The sequence below is a fragment of the Molothrus ater genome, chromosome 31, assembly GCF_012460135.2.
Source record: "Molothrus ater isolate BHLD 08-10-18 breed brown headed cowbird chromosome 31, BPBGC_Mater_1.1, whole genome shotgun sequence".
Taxonomy (NCBI): Eukaryota; Metazoa; Chordata; class Aves; order Passeriformes; family Icteridae; genus Molothrus; species Molothrus ater.
This window is the reverse complement of record NC_071658.1, coordinates 1,020,172-1,043,996: the sequence shown is the minus strand read 5'-3', so window position 1 is coordinate 1,043,996 and position 23,825 is coordinate 1,020,172. Positions and strand designations below refer to the sequence as shown.

Here is a 23,825-nt window from a genome sequence, read left to right as displayed (position 1 = left end):
CTCTTTCTTTGGTTCCCTCCAGGGTTCTCACTTCATTTCTGCTGTTGTTTGCAGCACATGCTTACCTTTTTCCTGATCCCCTGGCTTGTTTTGCCTCTGGGTGTCATGGGCACTATTAATTGTGGGATTTTTCCCTTCATCTCAAGTCTGTCTCTTCAAGTGGTTTACCTTCATTTACCTATTGGAGTGATAGATTTTTCTCACCTTTTATGACTTAGTGCTTTTTCTTCATTCTCTAAAACCAACTTCTCACTTGCCCTGTGGCTGTTAGATGCCATTATAGGAGCATTCATTCTTTCCCTGCTGCTTGTCTGAGCTTCCACGGGGAGCTGAGAGCTCTTTGGGGTTAAACTTGGCTCACTTCAGGGCCTTCCTTGATGCTGCCTGTGTACTTGGACACTTGAAGGGAATCAAGTCTCAGTGTGGAGATTACAGCTGGGAAATAATGGCTCTTTGGAAGAAGGCAAGAATGCTGCTGTCAATCTTTTCAAGGATAAACTGAGCACCTCGTTTTGGGGAGAAACAGGCTCAGCACAGCACAGAGGCGGCTGCTGCAGGTTCCCAGGTTTGGAGGGAAGGGTGCAGCTCCTGGGGGTGTGTTTGTGGGGGGCTGTAAGGTTTGTGCTGGGTCCCTGGAGCAGTGGGAACACCCCACTGGGAGATGCACATCAGGAAATGGGTGCACAAAGGGCCTGAAGTGTGACCAGCTTTGGTGAAGGTTTCCATAGGAAAAAATATTTTTACTGGGATTTTGGACAATTTGAGGCTCCTTCTCATATCCTTTGCCTGATGAACATTCCCCCTTTGCAAGAGCATGGGGAATACTGAGCTCACACAATGAAAATCCCTGATAATTTTTTTTTTCTATTTTTCAATGTTGTCATCCCAGCAGGAGTCAGAGAAAGAGAAATTGTGTGACCTGCCTGTCTTTAACTTGGTGACAGGAACAATGCCATGGGCAAGCTGGTCAGAGGAGCATCACTGCTCTGTCCTTAATTTTCCTGCACAACTGAGGATGATTTAAGAAGCAAGGCACAGCCAAGACCCTTCCTCCTCCTGTGCTCATCAAGCAATCAGTGCCTCATCACACTTCAGCTTCAAACACTTTTTTTGCATCTGGCTGACCTGGACTCCCCTCCCTGGATGGGAAGATGAAGAGGTGGAAGTGTAAAAGATTGGGATTTTATGGGTGAGTTGTGAAATAGTGGCTGGTGCAGGCTGGTTTTGTGGAAACATCGTGTGCTGTGCCATGGAGGGTGAGAGTAAATGGATGAAACAGGAGATAAAAAGGGCAAGGCACCCAGTTAGCTACTGTTGAAAATGTTGGAAAAAAATACATGTAAGAAATCTGTCAGAGATGGTCATTAACTGCACTGCAGGGTCAGAGCTCCTTTAGGAATTGGCCATGTAGTGAATACTAGAAATGATTTAAAAAGTTCTTAAGTGACTGAGGGCTTCTAGTGAATGGTTGGGGGAAACAAAGGAATACTGTTTCTGGCAGAACTTTTATTATCATTTAAGCATGATCCTCTTTTCTAGATAACAGTTGCTTTGAATAAACTGAAATATCTTTTCCATTAGCTCTGGCAGGAGCTGGATAAAGCTCTCATTCAGGTAAACTTTAATCCAACATATGTCTGTAGAATAGTACATTTAATGAGAGTCATCAAACCTATTGGATGAGTAAGGATTGTGCTTAGGGCAAGAAGAAAGAGTAATTAGGAGTGGACAAACCATGAATTCTAGTGGGGAAATTATAATTGATGGTGGTTTAGGGGGAATATTTAACTAAGGTAAGATAAAAGTCTACCTTTGTTGCAGGCTAAGCTTTAGAACAGAATTCTACTAGAGCAAATTTAGTAGTCCTGGGCTCCAGGCAGACCTTTAGATACAAGTTTACCTCTGGTGTGAGAAAGCTCAGGGCTTGAGCAGCATTTTATGGCTTTGCTCTTGACCCATGGGCTATAAATGCTCCTGTAAAATTCATGCCAAAGTTATAGCTTCTACAAATTTCTGAGAGTTCCAATGGAGAAAGGTCCACCTGGACTTTGGGGACAGTTTCTCAGAGCAGAACATTTCTCAAGTGCTATTAAACTGCATTCAAACTCCATTTTATTGGGGCATAAATTTCACAGCCTGGTCGATCAGTCTGACACGTTCTTTGAGAAGAGACAAACTTTACAAGCCACTTTAAAAATAATTTCACTGCCAGGTTTGCAGCTCTGAGAACATTAATAAACTGAAATGGCTTTTCACCCTGCAGTAGCCACTAAGTAATTCTGATTGTCTGTAGGCAGGCTAATGAAACCAGCTGTTAACAACCTAGTGAGAATTTTTACCAGCCCTCTGCTCCACAGACACATCCTTTTTCTGTCCCTGATTATCCTGCACCCAGTGCTTCCAGAGAAGTTTAGTGTTGCTTGATGGTCAGGTAAAAACTGCTTTATTTTGTAGAAGTGGTGATGCTTCACCTGGGCTGCTGCCATGCTGGGCTCACATCCCAAAGTCCAGTTTCTGCAGGAGCTGGGGAGCATGGGGAGCTTTGATAGCACAGCATGGCAAAGCTGGAGTGGAGGGATTCTGGTTTAGTGTGCCCCTCAGTGGCAGACAGCATTAGTTATTGATAAATCTTTAGTTCAAAGATAAGGTGTTGCTGTTTTGGCTCTAATCTAAAGTTGCTTGCAGTACAGTTTTCCCTGGCACTTAAGATACTGTTTTTCTCTTGCTTTGAATACTCTGTCATTCCAGATGACCTTTAAAGGTCCCTTCCAACCCAAACCATTCTAGAATTCTTTGGATCCATGATGAATAGCAACATGTATTTTACCCTTATTATGGATGATATTACATCATGTCTGGCCTTTTGGGGCTCTTTCTTCTCCAGGTCCTTGTGACTACACTCACTCCTATATGCTCTTAATTTTTTCTGTTGCTTACCAGTGAGCATTTTCAGTTCTGCCCCCCATGTTTAGAGCAAGTTTTCTGTGACTCACTGCGCCAGGTCAGTCCAAAGAAGAGCATTAGGAAGTATCCAGCTGTATTTCCTCTTCTCCCTTCTGTGTACATGCTGCTGTTTTGAGCACTCTGGCTTTCTGAGCTCCCTCACATGTCTTGATCCTTTTCTGGATAACCAGAGGGATATCAGGATTACATCTCAGCTCTGAGGTCTGGCTTTTGAAGAGCCCCAGTCACCCTCTCCCACTCATCTGATCCTGGCCTTGATGGAAATATTATGCCTTCATGGGACTGTTGTTCAGCTTTGGGGCATTCTGGCACTGCTGTTCAGTGGAAGTTTTTGGGACTTTGAAAGGTTTCCTGGTTTGGGAATGACAATCCCCAATCATAATGCTTGATGAGGGTTGCAGTTGCCTGAGTAGTGAAACCTCATGAAAAACATTGTTGGTTCTTTTCTCCTTGACTTTTCCTTGACTCTTTTCATCAACAGATTAGGAGGTTTGGGGATATCTTTTCAAAGGGAATTTCAATGAATATCCTGTCTGGCATTTCAAAGGGGAACAGTGGTTTGGGGTTTTTTTTGGTTTTTTTTTGTTTTTTTTTTAACCAGCACTTGCTTACAATCAATTAGCTAACTGCCTTTAATTAACCATAATATATTCCAGGAGAGCAGAATAACAAGGGAACAAAATCAAGTGGTGACAACTCTGTGACTGAACCTGGACTTCCCCTTTCCCAGGTGCAGGATTCTGGGCAGCCCTGTAACCCTTTGCTGTCCACTTGGAGCTCTGCCATGCAGTGCCTTGGGGTTCTGGGGAGGGAAAAGCATCCAATCCCTCAGCTCCAGGTTCCCATCTGCAAATCCAGAGGCCAGTGGGTATTTCTGTCTGTGGGATTTGCACACTGGATGCCCCATAGGATTCTGGTTGTGAGCTTTCCTCCAAAACATGGTGAGATGAGGTATGTAGGAGTCATTTCTTCAGAAGGGCAGGAGAAACCTCTGAAGGCCTCCCCTAAAGGGCCTCCTTACCCAGCAGTCTGACACAGATTTGCTTCTGAAGAGCTTTGTAATTTGTCCTTCTTATGTTCTATGTGTGATTGAATGAAAGCCTCTTTCTCTACTGTAATGGAGCTCTTAATCTCATCTGAAAAGCGGAGCACAATCCCTTCAGAGATGGTGTTTGAGTAACAGCCTGTTTGTCTTTCCTCTGCTGTGGTGCTGCTCATGGAGCTGCTCACTCCTTATTTAAGAGGAGAAAAGAAACAGATTTCTCTGAGTCAGAAATACATCAGTGATGCCACAGAGAGTAGGTTTGAATAGAAAACTCTTCCACTGCCCAACTGAGCAAGCAAGATCTTCCCTGGTTCTGCAAAGAATATGAAGAAGTGAGTTTTCCTTAGTGAGCACCTGAGGCCTCCTGCAGGTGATGCTCAGCAAATGGCACATGGGCATGGCAGCTGTCAGCAAAACAATTGGCTCTGGGCAGGTAAAAGTTGGCAGGAGATAAGAGTGGAAAATCAAAACAACAGGATGCTGAAAAACTTGTAAGAGGAATAATGACTTCAGTGAAAATCCCTCCATCTTAAAGCTTCAAAAGGCATTTTTACAAAAATCCACAAAAGTGTCCTGATTTTGATCAATCTGCTCTTCCTAAACAGCATTTTCCAATCAGAATTAGGAGTTGAGAGGACACTAAAGAAGGCCCAGCAGAGGATTTTTCATTGTGACCTTAGTACATATTTTTTGCTGTGCTGTAGTTTGGAAGGAGGCCCCAAGCTCCAGCTGCAGCCTGGGGAGACCCTGTGACCTAAACACTCCTCAAAGGTGCTGTGGGACTGAGCCAGAACCAGAATCTGTAGGGAACTGGGTAAAATACTTCCCCCTAGAAAACACTTGAAGCTTGATCCACAGCTCCCAGTTCAGACCACAGGCAGTGCCAGTAGTCACCAGTTTGCTGCCTGCTCTGTGCAGAGCTGGTGGCTGTGAGTGGCATAGCTGTGGGGTGAACAATTGGCTTTTTGGGGCACACAGAACCTTCCATCTCTACTGCTTTGTCCCCACTAGAGAGTGGATTTTCCTAGAGAAATACCTGGAGAGTGGGAAGGATGAAGAGCAAATCATTCCCTGCCAGTGGATGCTGTGCTTGTTGCAAACCCATGAGTTCCATCTGGTAGGAGTGCTTGCTGTCAATGCACAGGGATTCCAGGCTGAGATCAGCTCAACTCTGTCATTTGCCAGGGGAGTGAGGATCAGACTTTGCACCACACCCCCGAGAGCTGGGGACCAGTGGGTTGAATCACATCCAGAGACAGGATGAGGAATGGGTCATGCTTTGTCTTGCCATGCCCAGCAGATATCCTAATTTAAAGCTGTGCTGTCTTCCCAGATTCTGCTTCTTCCTCTGAGAAGACCCATCCATTTTGATGCTGTTCCTTTCCACCCATCCCTCTAAAGATCTCCATTACTGGAGTAATTGGCACTCTTGGATCAACCTTCGATGTGATGAGCAGTGGATTTTTGTAGTCAACATACCCATTTAAAGTGCCACAAATTGAATATCAATTACTTCTTTCCTGGAGAAGAAATTAAGGTAAAATCTTTCAATGGAATGGGCTGAGTGTGCAAAGCTAAAGAAGTAGAAGATTTCAATGTCTCTGTCTCCTGAGAGGAGTCAATTTGTCAATTTAGCAAATTAGAGAGAATATGCTTTCACCTTTGAAGTAGTCAGGTACTAAAATGATGTCACTTGGAGCAGGCAGGGCTGGGAATTGCTGCCATGGGCTTTGACAGATCTGTTGGCACAAGAGCCCATTTGCTGCAGCCAGCCCTGGAAGCAGGGCCTGGAGAGACAGCTGGTCAAGGGCAATGTCTCGGCCTGATTTTACAGCATGTTTGACAGAGCTTTCCCTTCTCTTTGCAGCCCTGTGGGTGGTGTCCTGGGTGAGACCATCCTGCCACACGCTGCCTGCCTGGTGGCACCAGGGTGGCTTTGCATGAGGCCTCTGGGCCTGCAAGGGCCCTGTGTCCTCAGCCAGAGCTGGGACAGGTTAGAGGGAATTTAATGAGTTATTCAGCAGCATCAAAGGCCCTGGGAGAAGTAATTAGTGCTGTGAGGTGAAAGCAGAGGCTTTAATGCTTCTTGGCAGAGGATCAGGTGCTGCTGCAGAAACTCCCACCCAAAGTGTGGCAGCCCAAGGCATCGGGGAGAGGGATGAGGTCCCACCCAGCCCAAAACACGTTCCCTCCTAGTGCAAATAACTTCTTTATGGTGCCTTCTTCCAGAAACAGGGCTAAAATTGGGAGAGGGGGAACACCAGCCCTGAAATGCTGAGGAAAAAGAGCTCTGTTCCACAGGGATGCTGTGGAGGGGGTTGGAGGCAGCGTGTGCCAACTGGCGAGTCCCTTCTGCAACTGCTGACGTGCTCCTGATTTTATTGAATTAATTAGCAGCGGGGGCAGAATGTGTAATCAGGGTGGTGCTGCTGGTGGAACAGGAACCAAGACGTTCTCTGCGCACCTGGAGCTGCTCTCAGGCACTCGTGGCTGTGCACGCCAAGGTAACGGGGCAGTGACTCAGAGGAGGAGCAGGAGCAGCTGCTGGCACCCTGCCAGCCCAGCACTCGGATTTTGCTGCTCCCAGGCACGGACCTCACGTCCCTGCAGCAGCTTCCCATCCAGGAATGGTGTGGAAAAGTGTGCTGAGCCCCCGGCATGTGATGACATCAATTTTCCACATCAGCCCTTTCTTGCTGTGTTGTTTCCTCCCCTAGTGAAATGATGTGCTGGGATCCCTTTTAGTGGGGCTTGTTACTAAGAAAAAAATTAAGGGTTTTTCTGCATTTTGGCCCTGATTTTGTGGCACTAAAGCCTGTGCTTTATTGAAAAATGTGGTCAGTCCTGCCACTTTCTCAGCAGCTGCTCAGATACCTGAAGTCAAGCAGGTTGATATTTCCCAGGTACCTTCAGCTGTAATTGCAATGTAAAATACTTTCTTCCTTTTCAGTCTCTGAGAAATTATCTGTTATTTGATTTCTGGTACCTACTTAGTTTGGTTAATTCCTGCTAGTCCCCTTCATGTTCCCTTGAATACTATAAAGAGGCTAATGCTAAATACTTGACAGAATCAGGAAAAAGTTTGGGGATATTTGAAAACCATCATGTATTGCTGCCCTCCCTTAATTAAGGAAGGTTCCTTCTTTTTTTCTTTTTATTTTTTGGGGTGATCTTTTTCCTTTTTTTTTTTTTTTTCTTTTTTTTTTTTTTTTTGCTAACTGTGCTGCTGCTATCTCACTGCCAAGCTCACAAAGGAACCCCAAGAAATCAGCCAGCCAAGCAGATAAGGAATCTGATATTGTAGAGCACAAAGGTTTAATGAATACAGAGAGCTTGAAAAAAAAGGGTTTAAAAAAGGGTTGCAAAATGGTGGGAAGCTGCTAAGGTTAAAAGAACGGGGATTTAGGATAGGATTACAAAGGGGAAACCCTTTTCTGAAGAGAAATAAAATACCTTGTGCTCTAAAAAAATCTTAATTAATTCAGGGCAATTATAGAGAAGGAATAAGGATTTGCATTAGGTAAATGGGAGGCCTTTACAGCCAGTGGACTCTGTTCAGAGCCCATTGCAAAGCTGTGCCCGGTGCATTTAGGCTCTGATTTTCTCATTGTTTTTTGGTCTCTCTCACATGAGGAATAAGAGGGAAGAGCTCCGACACAGAAAGCATTTAACAAACTGTGGTAGGTAGGACTTGCAGGGTCTAGCTGGCTGCTAACCCTCATGGTGGCTTTGCTCCCCCTGTCTGTGTAACTGAGCTTCTTTCTGTCCTGTTAGAAAAGAGCCAATCTTTAATGAAAACGCAGTTAACTCCAGCCTCCTTAGCCCGATCATATTTCACTGTTCCCTGGAACGCAGGCAGAGGCGGGACTTGGGCTTGTTTCATTACAAATGCAAAATGCCACCGGGTGGTCGCTCTCGGGAACTGACAGTGCCTTACACTCCAGCCTTTGTCCTCCTGGAATGTCAAACCCTCGCCCAGATCCATTCCAATGACTCCATCAGCCACCCTGCCACCCCAGACAGGGCAGGTCTCTGTCCACCCTTTGCCCTGGCAGTGCTGATCCCTCCTGGTGATGCCCTCCCCTTCTCCTGGCAGCGTTGGAGGGATGCAGAGCTGGTCTCAGGGAACCACAGGGCCTGAGGCTTCCTGTGTCATGGCATTGTGTTGATAAAAATGAATGAACCTTGTAGCTCTTGTCTGTCAATTATTGAACTCTGGCTGCTTGCTGGAATGGGTGAAGGATGTGGAGCTGCTGGAGCCGGTCCAGAGGAGGCTGTGAAGATGCTCAAAGGGCTGGAGCAGCTGGGACTGTTCGGTTTGGAGAAGAGAAAGCTCCAGGGAGACCTCTGAGCTCCTTCCAATGCCTGAAGGTGCTTGAGGAGACCTGGAGAGGGACTTTGGACAAGGGTCTGGAGTGACAGAACAAGGGGGAGTGGGTTCAGCCTGACAGAGAGCAGGTTTCAATGGATATTGGGAAGAAATTATTTTCTGTGAGGGTGGCAAGGCCCTGGTACAGGCTGCCCAGAGAAGCTGTGGCTGCTCCATCCCTGGAGGTGTTCCAGGCCAGTTGGACAGGGCTTGGATCAACCTGGGATAGTGGAAGGCAGGGGGGATGGAATGAGATGCTCATTAAGTTCGTCACTAACCCAAACCATTCTAGAATTCTATGGCTGGGCTGCTGAAGCCAGCCAAAAGAAGAGCTACATTGCCGAGGTTAAGTGAAGAAGGGGATTAAAACCACCTGTGTTTGCGCTTTCAATCCCTTCCAACATCAATTAAGATTGTTCTGATAAAGACCTGGGCAGTGCTCTAACAGCTGCTGAAGCTGCTCGCGGTTGTATCTCTGGGTAGGATCACAAAAGGAGCCTTTGTTGTTCTTCAGTCATGGCTGAAATCTAAATCTCAACAGTGCAGCTCAGAGGGTGACATGTGCTGGCACTGGGGCCACTGGGTGAGACTTGTTTTCAGAAAAATGGGAGATGCAGAGGAGAGGTTCCTGAATACAGTAACTCTACCTACACCCAGAACTGAGACATCTGCCCAGGGATTTCATATTCACTGACTGAGAGGGAAATCTTATCAGGGCTTGCTAATTTTCATGAAGTCAAACACCTGGGATTCACCTCAGACTCGCATTTTCCTGGAATAATTCAATACAAACGTTGTATATTTATACACAGGCACCTGACTTTTCTGTTGTTTGATGAGACTACAATTTGTCTTCCTCTTGTGGTTCCTGCAATCCTTCCTCTCCTGTGGTTTGCAGTTGAATTACCAACCTCTACCCCAGGAATATTCATCTGTTTTTGTTTGGATATTGTTGTTCTTCAAAGGAAAGCAAACAATGCCAGTTTAAGCCAACCCTCTTCCCAGGCAGATTTTATTGGAACCAAATCCTGCCTCAAACCAGAATCCAATCTCCTCTCCATTGTTGTGTATCTCTACTATTTTTCTCATCATTGCTTTTCCATTTCTTATTACTATGCAGCTCTCAGTCTTGAGCAACATCATTCAGAATTATACAGAAGTCACATACTGATAAAGCCTCTGATCAGCCTTATCATAAAGCAGAGCAATCGGGCTCAGGAGCTCAGTCCCTGAGCAGGGAGCGGGTGCCCGAAGCTGGCTCGCTCATGCCAACGCCGCGGGGCTGCCATCTAGCAAGCATGGTGATTATCAGCTCTACAGTGATTGCAAGCTCTCAGGATTTCAGCTCTGCTTGCTTGGTAGTGGTGCCCCGGGCTTGAGGCTGCAGCAGACGGAGAGAGAGGAGAAGGAGAAGGCGCAGGCTGTTCCACGGAGATGGCTTTGTTTGGGGAGGTCCGTGAAGGGTCTCTGCTCTTCTTCTTTCTCCCCTAATGGGGTACAGTATGCTTCTTTTATAGGGTTGGAAAGGATCCAAGCTTGACCAATGGTAAGGGGTTAACATGACATTGCCTTATAGGGTTACAGAGATAGGTTAAGGTCGGAGGACAGGGAAACAGGAATTTTCTTTTGCTGTTTCAGCATTCCTATTGTTCATATTCTCCATGGTGCTTTTCCTAAATCTATGGGGTTTACTACAAAAGAAAACTTAAAATTTCTTCTTTAACTGAAGAGGATAATCTGGAAATTAATAATACGGTTTGAAATTCAGGTAAAGTGGGGAAGAGCTTGGGGTAAAGGAGTCTGGTCCCCTTAGTTCATCCCGGTCAGCACAAGCCTGTGAACTTTATGCATTACTCCGTGCATTATTAATATTAAAAGGGTGAGAAGGGACTATTTATATGGACTCCAAATATGCTTTTAGTGTAGTACATACTTTCAGAAAAATTTGGAAGGAAAGGAGACTTATAAACACTCAAGGGAAAGGGTTAGTACACGAAGGATTGATAATTCAGATACCTGAAGCTTTAAAGGGCCCAAGGAAAATATTAGTCAGAAAGAAATAATTTGGCCGACAAAGAAGCAAGAAGAACGACCGTAAGGAAAAGGGATACTAAAATCATGACCTTACAAGAAACAGAAATTCAGCAGGAGACACTTTCCCTTCTGCTAGCAGAACTGGCAGCTATAAAGAAATTAGGAGCAACATTTAAGGAGCGAAAGTGAGTTCTTCCCGATAGCAGGATTATGATGGCAAAACCAGTGGCACGTTAGATCTTAGATAACTTGCATAGACGGACACACTGGAGAACAAGAGCCCTTTGTGATCACTTTTTTTTAAACTTTATGGGTGTATAAGGATATTTGAAATTGGAAAACAAATTACCCAGGGGTGTTTCACCTGTCAAAAGGTAAATAAGAAGGTGTTGAAGAGCCCTCCCTCTGGAGGATGCAAAACAGCCTACAGGCTATTTGAAAAGATCCAGGTTGATTTTACAGAATTGCCTAAAGTGGGTCAGTGGAAATATTTGTTAGTTATAATAGATGAATTAACTCAGTGGGTTGAAGCATTTCCAGCAGCTTGGGCTACAGCTGAAATGGTGGCAAAAAAATTGTGGGAACGTGTAATTCCAAGAATGTGATAATATGGTAGGATTTAAGTTGATTTATATTAACCCTAATTTATTAAGAATGAACTAGGCATCCTAGAGTGGCTGCCGACCGCAATTCCCTTGAGCTCGGAGGCAGAAGAATGCCGATGGAAAAGAATAAAAGACTTTCTGAATCGGTGGGAACGGCCTAAAAGGATCAAAGATCTCCTCCAGGATCACCCACCAGCAACATTATTAGAATTGATTACAGAACTGCAATCCCAGGAACTGAGATTGATAACACCTGTTGTTGAAAGAGTCCAGAGACAAGTAAAACGGTGGGAGTGTGGTGAACATGGTTTAGGGTGTCATCCTTGGATATGTATTGTTTGCACACTTTGCTTTAACTCATGGTGGAGAGTAACTAGGAGGGAAGAGAAGGAGAGACAATTGATTTGCTTGTTTTGCTATGGTTATGTGTTTAGCCGGCTAACTATAGAAGGCATTGCTAGTGATTTTTTTTGGGATACCTTTCAGACTGGGAGACAGGACCCTTCCAGCAGCAATTGGATTAATAGAGAACTTAGATCAATTGGTTCTTGCTATATTGGCTCTAGCACAAATAAGAGAACGAGCAATTCATGATCTTACAGACCAGTGTTTCACAATTGATAGTTGTTGTGGAAAAGAAGTCTCTGTACCACATCACAGGCGCATTCCGGGGGCATATTGGCGCCACGAGTGTGCCTGTTGGAGGCGGCGACTTAATGAACTCCCTGCCCTTGAAGCGGAAAGATAATTAGTAAACTCTTATTGTGGTTGGCACATCCCTGAAATTTTGGAAAATAGAGGTTTATGGTGTTCTGGTCTAACCTTTTCCTGTTCTTTTTGTTTTAATTATCTCTTCTTAACCAGCCAGAACAGGGGAATGGCATTTAAAAGGGGACAAGCAAACTCTGTGGGGCTATGGGTGCCAAGGAAACTAAAAGCACCAGTGACTAGATCCCAGGATATTACCTTTGCCACCAAGAAGACTGGCATCTTGGCCCTTGGTTGCAACCCAAGGGGCCTTGAAAAAGGTAGAATGGTAGATTTCCTGAGGATTATTTTCACTGTGATCATTCTGGTACTCTGGGTGGTTGGCCAAAGCCATAAAGCCACACTGGACAGGGTTTCGGCAATGGAAAAGCAAACAGGGCAAAAACCAAGTCCCAGCAATTTCAACATTTGTGACTATTGCAATCACCCTGTTTGGATTAAGGACGAGATGGAATCTGTGTTTGTGATACACCTGTATGTTAGTTCTGCCTGCTACAATTGCAGCAGCTTTATAGATGTTTGTGTTAAAGAAGGAAAGATGTACTGAGTAGGGAAAAAATTGGGATATAATGGACGAGCTCCTTATCCTCATGGTAATCAGATTTGCCCCCAGTATGAAAGATTCTTTTGTTTTGAAAGAGATGATAATGGAGATGATCCAAGTATAGGCATAGGAAGCCGGGCACTAAGAGAAAAATTGAAAGAGAAAATCAAAGAAGAAAAGGAAACAAAGGGCAATAGAGGAAAGAACCGGAGAAAAGAGTCAAAAGAATTGGCTGAATTGTATAAACAGCTAAAACAGCACTACAGAGATTGGGATCTGCCAGCCTCGAATAAGAATCTGTTTGTGGGATTGATGCAAGAGGTTGCTACAGAATTGGCATTATCCAAATGTTGGATTTGTGGAGGTCTAAAAATGGCTGAAAGATGGCCGTGGAAAGGTGAGAGCTTAGCTCCAGAGCAATTCTTAAAGTGGAACCACACCCAAATTTCTGGAACGTTGAAGAGACCTGAAGGATGGATTTTAAGCCATCAAGTAATTGGAATCATTTGTATAACTCGAGAAGGAAGGAAATTTCATAAAGTAGTGGGGCATACTCCTTGTAAATCCACATTGGTGGTCAATATGGATAATCATTCAAAAGTTTGGTGACCTGAAACCCCTGTTGGATATTGAGGACCAATAAAAGCAATAAATTGTGAATGGGATGAACAGATTAATGTATGCTGGTACAGAAGTCCTGAAGCTAACCCCTACCAATCCATCAACAGCCTGAGGTCTTATTGGGAACAACCGGAGAAAACTGATAAGAAATAGAAAGTCCCAGATGGGATATATTGGATTTGTGGGCAGCGAGCATACAGTGAGTTACCTCAAAAATGGGGAGGAACCTGTACCTTGGGAGTAATACAACCCTCCTTCTTTGTTCTACCGAGGTCTAGGAGCAATGTGTTCAGAACTCCACTGTATGAAACTCTGCAGCGGAATAAAAGAGATTTGAATTTCAATTTTCCAACAGCAAGGGGGAATCAAAAATAGGGAGAGGACGAATGGTCTGCAGAAAGAATTATAGCATATTATGACCCAGCAACATAGGCTCAGGATGGTTCATGGGGATATAGGACCCCAATTTACCTGTTGAATTGATTGATAAGGCTCCAAGCAGTAGTGGAGGTGGTGTCAAATCACACCTCCAGTGCCTTAAAAATGTTGGCCAGGCAATAAACACAAATGCGGGCGTTTGTGTACCAAAACAGGATTGCCCTAGGCTATCTGTCAGCAGAAGAAGGAGGAGTTTGTGGGAGATTTATGAATCCGAGTGCTGTGTAGAAATTGATGATTATGGGGAAGCTATCACAGAAAATTAAAAGAGTGGCTCATGCCCGTACAAAAGTAGAATTCAGTCTTGGAAGCAGATTGGTGGGAAAACCTCTTTGGAGATGTTTGGTGGAAAAAGTTAGGGTTCATGTTGTTATGTTCAATTTTGGGACTTTTGTTTCTGCCTTGTATGATTCCGTGTTTTATTAGGCTAATTCACTCAGTGATTCAGGGGATGCAGATTACAACAATGCCTCTAGATCCAGAATTAGCAGAAAAAAGGAAAACCAAGATCTATAATGGTACTAAATGCTAAATCGACCAGTGTTAAAGAACAAGGACCTAAAAAGATTGAAATAGACCAGGAAATGCTAACCAAATTTGAAAGAGAGTGTGAAAGACTAGAGGCAGTAATAGAAATGCTGGAAAGGTTTGAAGCTGAAATGAGACAACGAGAAAATCACAATTCTGAAGAATATAAAGGATATCAGGGCCTAGCTTTTTAATAAGCATGAATCATAATGAACAAGAAGAGAAATTATGGGGGGGGATTTGTGGCAAATAGGTATGATTCGTGCTGATAAAAATTGAAACAGTAATCAATATTGATACAATAATTAATATTTGGGAATAATGAAACAGTTAAAAGTTGTAATGACAAAGAAGAAAGGGAGAGGAGGGGCTCCACCCCCCCCCCCCCCCCCCCAGCAGATGTTCAGGAACAGGAGGAAGATGCCGAAGATACAGTTGCTAAAAAATGGGCAGAAAGGAAGGAAAAACTGGTTGGGTGCCAGAAAAATGCTAATTATAAAGGATTTATTGCCTTGATATTTAGATGTAGTAATATGTTAGTCTTGGCTTACATTGTACTGGCTTGGTGCGCATGTGTAACCCAAAGGTGAATTAAAGGACAAAGAGGAAGACTACAAAATCTTCATCAAAGGACTCCCAAAGACTTGTGCAACCACCCAGCCGAGTGGTGGAGCGTGCGCGGTAAAGGTGGTGATGAGGGCGGAGGCAGAAGTGTGACGAACCGAAAATGGGAGGAGATGGCATTGACACATGGCATAAAAGGGGGGAATCTTCACTTGGCAAGCTCGTACGTGAGGTGGCAAGGGTCCAAGAGCCCTGCCCTCCGTACCCCGCGGTTATTTTCTGCCTATGCACTATTATTTGAACCAAATTATCCCTTACTTATAAATTTTCTAAACCATTCAATTTAAATTGCTGCTATCTCAAATATTGTTTGGTTTCTTTTCTGATGGGATAATGGGGCAAACATAACATTCTTAAAGTAATGGAGATAAAATCTGGGTGGGCATTCCTAATTTCCAGACACTCATTGTCAATTTCATTGACTCTGAGAGCAGCAGAGATGTGCACATCATACCTTCCCAATCCATTTGGGGATGCTTGAGGTTCAGATTCTCTGAGGCTTTAGATTCTAGATCTCTAGACAATGCTTCCAGGAATCTAAATGGCTTTCAGAAACTAAACTTTTCTCCTTTTTTCCTCAGTCTTTGCACTCGTGTGCACCAGAGACGTTCGGTGAATGGATTCCACTCTAATCCATCTCCAAGCTGAATCTCTCAGCTGTGTTCACACTGGTGCTTCGTGTGTCTCTTCTGCACAGTGCAATTTTAAAAGCTTCGTTCCTTATTATCTCTGCCCTTCTTTTTCTCTTTTAGCCTACAAATGCATGCACATGTATCAGAAATGGCTTTTTTTCCCTACATCACTTCCTGCCAAGTAATTTTCTTTTATCCTGTTCTGATGGTAATCTAGCCACATATGCTTTATTCCAAGTGCACTCCTGTTTCCTTGAATGTGGAAGTTTTATAATGCAATGCTCTCATTCACCTGCTTTCATGAAACCCTTCATTAACATTAGCACAAATAACTGTGTGGTTCCCTTCTGCTTTGTAGAAGATTTGGGAAACTCAATCCTGCTCAGCTACAAAAAAACATTTATGGTGCTTGGTAATTGCCCTAAGAGCTTAAATTAATGGTAAACAACTGCAGCTTCTTATTCACTTCACAGAAACTGGGAGAAAACACACTACAAATATCAAGGAATACAGTGCAAGGATGATGATCATCCCTCAGTTATCCCAACAGACTGATGTCACGGGCAAAATTCCCTCTTTTCCAAAGGGTTTTCATTTGCTTTGGCTGTACTTTGTATGGCTTCAGGTCATATTTCCCTTCATTTAAGGAAGTATCTTGGCTGTTCTTGAAGAATTTGCCCTTGGAGGAATAACTCAGTTCTGCAGTCCTCATTATACACCCTTTTAAAAAATACTTTTATGCTATTTTTCTTCTCTCTGTGTTTTCACACTTGTTCAACAAGGTTTTCATTCTAAGAATATTAATCACAATATTCCAAAGGATTAAAAAATGCTTGGGTATTTTTTTTCCCTTAGTATTTACAAAAGAAAAATTTAAAAAACCTGTACACATGCTGGATGTAAAATGTAGATAGAAATAAACTTGAGAGTTCTCCCAAAACCCTTAAGAACAAACCCCATGTATTCTATAAAACTCAGAGTATTCATCTACAGAATACAAAAATGGGCACGTTCTTGAAGAGAACATTTGTGCAACGGTCCTGCACAGAATTCTATGCTTTCAAGCTTTTTGCCCTTCAGGGGCAGTGCCATTCTCTGAGCTGTCATGCTCTGAGCATGTTCTGCTCACCGTGGCAGCTTTCTGCTCTCCCCTGGTACAGATCATCCTCCCAGCACAGGGGGAGTGCAGCCCCCACAGCTCGCAGCCCCTTCCCACGCAGCAAGAGCCTGAAGGAGAGAGATGGCTTTCAGCAGCTGCCGCGGGTTCTGACAGTGCCGCCTCTCGGCTGCTGAAAGCCTGAATGTCTGTGTTGCGGTGTGTGAGTTTCTGAGCCAAATGTTCTGTTAGCTTGTGGTATGTTCAAGTGTTCCCCGAGTTATTACAGTCAGTTTCTCCCCTGTGTTATGCCCTCCTACCCAAGTGTCCCTCAAGGAATCCCCTCCCTCCTGACCAGATTTTTCCCTGTCAAGACAACCCGGCCCCTTTGGCCCATCCATCAGCCCAAACCCTACCCTTTGTTCCAGACAGTTCCCTGTCCCTCACCCCAAGCTCCAATCCCTGTCCCAACCCTCTCTCCTCCCCTTGTTCTGATTTGTTGTAGCCCTCAAAACCACACCCCGAGGGTCGCTTATTGGTTACTAAATGGTGTCACCCCCCGTTTTGAAAGATGTTAAAAACCCGTGCACAGGGGTTCTGGGGTTTCTTTTAACTTCTGTTTTTCGTTGGGGGTGTTCTCGTAAGTGCCTTCCACCGCCTCTCCAAATGAATTCGCTGTATTTTGCACCACAGAAGAGCCTCCTCTGCCTCCTTCACTCGGTCCTCCGGGGGTCTCTACTGCTAGGCAGCTGGCCTAGAGGTTCTGGCTCAGGCAAAACCCTAACCCAGCCAGTTCCCCTCTCTTGCCATTGTCCCTGGAGCATCACAGAGCTAGCCAGGGCTCCGGAGGGCAGTGACAGTGACCCGTGCCCTGGCGTGTCACAGCCCCCAGAGCCTCACCTGCCAGGCCACAAACCCCAGCCCTGGTACCCACTGCCAGCCTCAGCGGCTGCTGGGCATCCTCACCCTGAGTGCAAAGGCAGAGGCAGGAGCCCCCAGGGCGCTCTGGATCCAGGCTGCAGACACCCTAAAGGCAGCACTGAAAGGGACATGGATGGGGACTGCAGCTGCATCTTCCAGTGCTCGCCACCCCTGACTATTCTCTAAGGGAACCCAAACCTCCCCTGCAGCACCTTGAGCTCTGTTATGAGGAAGAAGCTTGACTAGGCCAATATTCAAGCAGCAATCAATTTATTATTTAATATGGTAAAGGATGAGCAATACAGCGCTGGGTACAGTGGGGGAAGTGTTCCCTCCAACTGCACACTGATACTTGAGGGTTACAGGTATTTATAGGGGTACTCCTCAGTTTTTTTCAGCAGTTTCTATTTCCAATTTTTACTCATCAGCAATTTTTATTCCAAATTATTACATCACAATTCTATACACTATTGTGATTTGAATTTCTCAGGATGTATTTTCAAAGGACTATCCCCAGATTGTGATGGTCCAGTTTCCAAAAGAAGAAAGACGAATCCCATCTGGTGGAGTCCAGCTCCCCAGATGTGGGTCCACCTTTTAATTGCAGAGACTACAAATCTCATAACAGTGATGTCCAGCTTCCCTTTGGTCGAAACTATAAATCCTTGAGGTGATGTTCATCTTCCTTTCTCAAACTGTTTTTCTCTGCTTCCATAAGGCGTGAGATAAGCATATTTCCTATATATATATTCCAAAGCTATAGTTTCAAGGATACAAGTAATATTCTAAAAATATACTTCAAAAGGTTAATACTGCAGAGCTTTTTTATGGATTAAATAGAAGCAAAAAGCAACATCCTTAACACCTTAATTCCAATGCCCCTAAATCAACCAGGGTTAATTGCAAACAAAAGATAGCTTCAAAGGCCTTTTTCCATGTTTTATTTTCATCAGTTATTATTAGAATTCACAACTATCCCATTGTCGATGTCCACACATTTCGCATTCGCAAGTACACACTTCGCCTGTTTGTACCTGACACGAAACACAGCTTTGCATCTCACAGGCAGATGAGGGATCTTTGGACCGTCTTTTACAGACTGACATCCCAAAACATAAAAATAATCATGCATTTCCTCTTAAAAATAAAATTTACTGAATTAATAAAATTATAATTACGTTTCTTATTTATAAAAGTTATGCTATATTTGTATTACCAAATTTGAACGTTTATATTAAAAATCCATACCATTTTAGCAAGCAAAAAATTTATTGGTCATTGGTTCTAAGGAACACAATTCCCTTCATTAATTCATTGACCAGTGTGGCTATTGATTTCTCCTTCTTTATGCTAATTAGTCCCATTTTAAATCTTTTTGTCATCTTTTTTATCATTTTCACAGACAGGGTAAAAGGGACCACTTTTGGGTCCAGGGAGACATTTCTGGGGCACATTTGGGGCAGTTCTGGGTCTGGGGAGGGAATTCAAAGAGAACTTGAGGGTCTGGAGGACACTTGGGGGAGCCGGGTGGGCACTTGGAGGGGCACTCAGGGATTCCGAGGGACAGTTCGGGGTCCGGGGCAGCACTTGGGGGTCCAGGGGGGCCCTTGGAAGTCAGGGAGGAGAATTTGGGGCCCTGCTGGGTCCAGGTGGGCCCTTGGGGGCTCTGATGGGGCTCTCTGGGGCGCGGGGGGTGATGGGAGTTGTAGGCGCGGGTCTAATACAGCTTAACGGGGCCGGGGAGCATCACGGGAGTTCGAGGCGCAGCTGCAATGGCTCTCGGTGGGGCGCGGGGCATGACGGGAGATGAAGTCCCGGCTGGAAAAGCTCTGGACGTGCGCCGCGGAGCATGATGGGAGCCGTAGTCCCGGAAGAGGCTCGAACGCTTTGTTTAGGGGTCTGGGAAGGCTCTTGGGGGACACTTTTGCGTCCGAGCCGCGACTTGAGATCCTCGTGGTAACGTAAACGGTTCGGGAGAACTTGCGGGGATCTCAGGGAGCTCTACCCAGGCTCTTTACGGCGTGGGGCACAGCAGGAGTTTTCGGCGCTGGACCGTGTTATGAGGGGTCTGGGGCCGCGGGAGATGAGAGGAGATGAATTCCCAGAAGTGGCTGTACCGGGCATCTGTGGGGTTGGGAGCACTCAGGGGGTCCGGGGACGCTTCTGGGGGGTCCCGAATGGGCGCTCATGTGCCCTGAGGGACCTGAAGGGTCGGGGGGACACTTAAGGGACAAAAACGGGGCAGATACCGGGGGGGAAGGGGGGGGGGTGGAGGTCTGTGGAGCGCGGGGCATGACGGGCGTTGTAGTCCCGGCTCCAATGGGGCTCAATCGGGCCGCGGGGCATGATGGGAGTTGTAAGCGCAAAGAAAATATGTTGCCCACCGTAGGCACCGCCCCCGAGGTCCCTTTCCAGGCGCTGATTGGCTGCGGGTGGTGATGGGCGGAAGCCTCGGCAAATGGGATGCGGTGGAAACCGGAACAGCCCATTCAACCTCTCCAGTCCCTCCCAGTACAGCCCAGCTCATCCTCAGTACAGACCAACTGATCCCAGGTGCAAGCCTGTACAATCCCAGTGCCCCTCCAATCCCTCCCAGTACAGCCAAGTCCCTCCCAAGACACCTGAGTTTATTCCCAGTCCCTTCCAGTTCCACCCAGTATCATCCACAGGATGCCCCAGTATCCCCAGTTTGTCCCAGTATCACTCCCAGTATGTCCTGGTATGTCCCAGTCTGTCTCAGTGCACCCCCACAGTCCATCCCAGTCCACAGATTCCCCTTCAGCATTCCTCGTGTCCCCAGTATTTCCCAGTATCTCCCAAGTGTCACTCCCAGTATGTCCCAGTGTCTCCCATAGCGTTCCCAGTGTTCCCCAGTATGTCCCAGTCCCCCCCAGTGTTTCCAAGGACAGTTTAATTTCTCTCGGTGCCCATGGCAGCCAAACCCAGCAATGGCCACAGCCCCTTGCAGCTTGGGCCCAGTGCAGCTTGGGCTGATGATCCACCCTCACAGCTGGCCCAGGGCAGCTCTGCAGTGGCTTTGGTGGCACCTGGGGCTGGCACACACCTGAGCAGTGTGTCTGTTTGCACTGGGGAAACTCAGGAGTTTGAGATTGCTGCAAAAAGCACAAAAAAGGAAAACCCCTCTTCGGCTGGGTGCAGCCAGCTCTCCAAGCACAGCAGCTCCCAGGGCAGTGAGGACAGACAGGATGGGGCTGGGCAATGTGGAGCAAGGTTGTCCACGCTGGGTCAGAGCTCCAGGCACAGCTTCTGTGAGCAGGCCAGGGCTGCTGAGGAGAGACCCTGGGTCAGTATCAATCACAGAATGCTGCAACCACCTCTGATCTAAAGAGAAATTTAATAAAGACACCCTTTAAAATAGGAATGTGTATTTCTTACAAGTTCTTTGAAATCTTTCTCCATCACTGGACTAGGAAAACTTTAATGACCCTCTCAGGGCTTTGGTGTTGTTTACATCAGACTCAGTGCCTGAGAGTGTCTTAAAAAAAATTGTCAAAAACTCCAAGTCAGTTTCAAACTCCAAATTTTCTTGAAGTTTTATTGGATCCCACTGAGGGACACAACTGGGAAAATGTCCCCAGGTTCCACTCCGAGCAGAACACTGGAGACAGTGATGGCAGCTGGGGACAAACAGGGCAAAGGTGTCTCTGGTGCTGAGCAAACCTGGATGTGGTTCAGGAATGCAAAGGGCTAAGGCCTGAGCCTCAGCCCCTGGCCAGGCAGATCCTGTCCCTCTCTCATTGCTCTGGGCCGACAGCCTGCAGGGACAGAGGCGCAGGGCAGGGACACTGTGGGACAGCCTGGGCTGCACAGGACATACTGGGGAACACTAGGAACGTTGTGGGACACACTGGGACATACTGGGAGTGACACTGGGGAGGACTGGGACAACCTGGGAACACAAGGAATGCTGAAGGGGAATCTGTGGACTGGGATGCACTGTGGGGATGCACTGAGACAGACTGGGACATACCAGGACATACTGGGAGTGATACTGGGAGATACTGGGACAAACTGGGGACACTGGGGCCATTGTGGAGCATACTGGGGATATTGGGGCATCCTGTGGATGACACTGGACGGAACTGGAAGGGACTGGGAATAAACTCTGGTGTCTTTGGAGGGACTTGGCTGTACTGGGAGGGGCTGGAGGGGCACTGGGATTGTACTGGGTTCTACTTGGGATCAGTTGGTCTGTACTGGGGTTGTACTGGTCTGTACTGAGGATGAACTGGGCTGTACTGGGAGGGACTGGAGAGGTTGAATGGGCTGTTCCGGTCTCCTCCGCATCCCATTTGCCAAGACTTCCGCCCATCACCGACCGCAGCCAATCAGCGCCGAGATCGGGGCCTCGGGGGCGGTGCCTAGGGTGGGCAACATATTCTCATTGTGCTTACAACTCCCGTCATGCCCCGCGGGCCGATTGAGCCCCATTGAAGCCCGGACTACAACGCCATCATGCCCCGCGCTCCACAGAACGTCCCCCGGTATCCGCCCCCTCTTTGTCCCTTAACTGTCCCCCAGACCCTCCAGGATCCCTCAGTTCCCCCTCAGCGCCCATTCAGGACCTCTCAGAAGCGTCCCCCAGTGCTCCCAACCCCACAGATGCCCGGTACAGCCACTTCTGGGAATTCATTTCCTCTCATCCCCCGCGGCCCCAGACCCCTCATAACACGGTCCAGCGCCGAAAACTCCTGCTGTGCCCCACGCCGTAAAGAGCCTGGGTAGAGCTCCCTGAGATCCCCGCAAGTTCTCCCGAACCGTTTACGTTACCACTAGGATCTCAAGTCGCGGCTCGGACGCAAAAGTGTCCCCCAAGAGCCTTCCCAGACCCCTAAACAAAGCGTTCGAACCACTTCCGGGACTACGGCTCCCATCATGCTCCGCGGCGCACGTCCAGCGCTCTCCCAGCCGGGACTTCATCTCCCGTCATGCCTCGCGCCCCACCGAGAGCCCTTGCAGCTGCGCCTCGAACTCCCGTGATGCTCCCCGGCCCCGTTAAACTGTATTAGACCCGCGCCTACAACTCCCATCACCTCCCGCGCCCCACCGAGAGCCCCATCAGAGCCCCCCAAGTGCTGCCCCGGACCCCGAACTGTCCCTCAGAATCCCTGAGTGCCCCTCCAAGGGCCCACCCGGCTCCCCCAAGTGTCCTCCAGACCCTCAAGTTCTCTCTGAATTCCCTCCCCAGACCCAGAACTGCCCCAAATGTGCCCCAGAAATGTCTCCCTGGACCCAAAAGTGGTCCCTTTTATCCTGTCTGTGAAAATGATAAAAAAGATGACAAAAGGATTTAAAATGGGACTAATTAGCACAAAGAAGGAGAAATCAATGAATTAATGAAGGGAATTGTGTTCCTTAGAACCACACTGGTCAATGAATTAATGAAGGGAATTGTGTTACTTAGAACCAATGACCAATAAATTTTTTGCTTGCTAAAAAGGCTGAATTTTTAATATAAACGTTCAAATATGGTTATACAAATATAGCATAACTTTTATAAATAAGAAAAATAATTATAATTTTATTAATTCAGTAAATTTTATTTTTAAGAGGAAATGCATGATTATTTTTATATTTTGTGATGTCAGTCTGTAAAGGACGGTCCAAAGATCCCTCATCTGCCTGTGAGATGCAAAGCTGTGTTTCGTGTCAGGTGCAAACAGGCGAAGTGTGTACTTGCGAATGCGAAATGTGTGGACATCGACAATGGGATAGTTGTGAATTCTAATAATAACTGATGAAAATAAAGCATGGAAAAAGGCCTTTGAAGCTATCTTTTGTTTGCAATTAACTCTGGTTGATTTAGGAGCATTGGAATTAAGGTGTTAAGGATGTTGCTTTTTGCTTCTATTTAATCCATAAAAAAGCTCTGCAATAATAACCTTTTGAAATATAATTTTAGAATATTACTTGTATCCTTGAAACTATAGCTTTGGAATATATATATAGGAAATATGTTTATCTCACGCCTTATGGAAGCAGAGAAAAACAGTTTGAGAAAGGAAGATGAACATCACCTCAAGGATTTATAGTTTCGACCAAAGGGAAGCTGGACATCACTGTTATGAGATTTATAGTCTCTGCAATTAAAAGGTGGACCCACATCTGGGGAGCTGGACTCACCAGATGGGATTCGTCTTTCTTCTTTTGGAAACTGGACCTACACAATCTAGGGATACTCCTTTGAAAATACATCCTGAGAAATTCAAATCACAATAGTGTATAGAATTGTGATGTAATAATTTGGAATAAAAATTGCTGATGAGTAAAAATTGGGAATAGAAACTGTTGAAAAAAACTGAGGTGTATCCCTATAAATACCTGTAACCCTCAATTATTGGTGTGCAGTTGGAGGGAACACTTCCCTCACTGTACCCAGCGCTGTATTGCTCATCCTTTACCATATTAAATAATAAATTGATTGCTGCTTGAATATTGGCCTAGTCAAGCTTCTTATTCATAGCATGCCTCACAACCGCTCTCAAGGATGGAGCTTGAAGCCCTCCCCAAGGACCGAGACTGAGACCCTTCAAATTCTAACCCAGGGGTGCTGGCCTGACTGGAGCGGGGTGTCTGCCATGGGAAGCGGGATGTTTCCCATAGGAACCAGTCCTG

At 46.0% G+C, this 23,825-nt stretch overlaps 2 long non-coding RNA genes across 2 annotated transcripts; one reads left to right on the top strand and one right to left on the bottom strand.

The window, feature by feature from the left end:
• Window positions 1-19,056: 19,056 nt before the first annotated feature.
• Window positions 19,057-23,314, top strand: LOC129047037 (uncharacterized). The gene is made up of 3 exons (XR_008509002.1): window positions 19,057-19,145; window positions 19,579-19,742; window positions 23,193-23,314. It is a non-coding gene; the product is annotated as an uncharacterized LOC129047037 (long non-coding RNA).
• On the bottom strand, window positions 20,714-22,066 carry LOC118700581 (uncharacterized). The gene is made up of 2 exons (XR_004982300.1): window positions 21,981-22,066; window positions 20,714-21,571 (listed from the first exon to the last, which is right to left on the bottom strand). It is a non-coding gene; the product is annotated as an uncharacterized LOC118700581 (long non-coding RNA).
• Window positions 23,315-23,825: the final 511 nt, after the last annotated feature.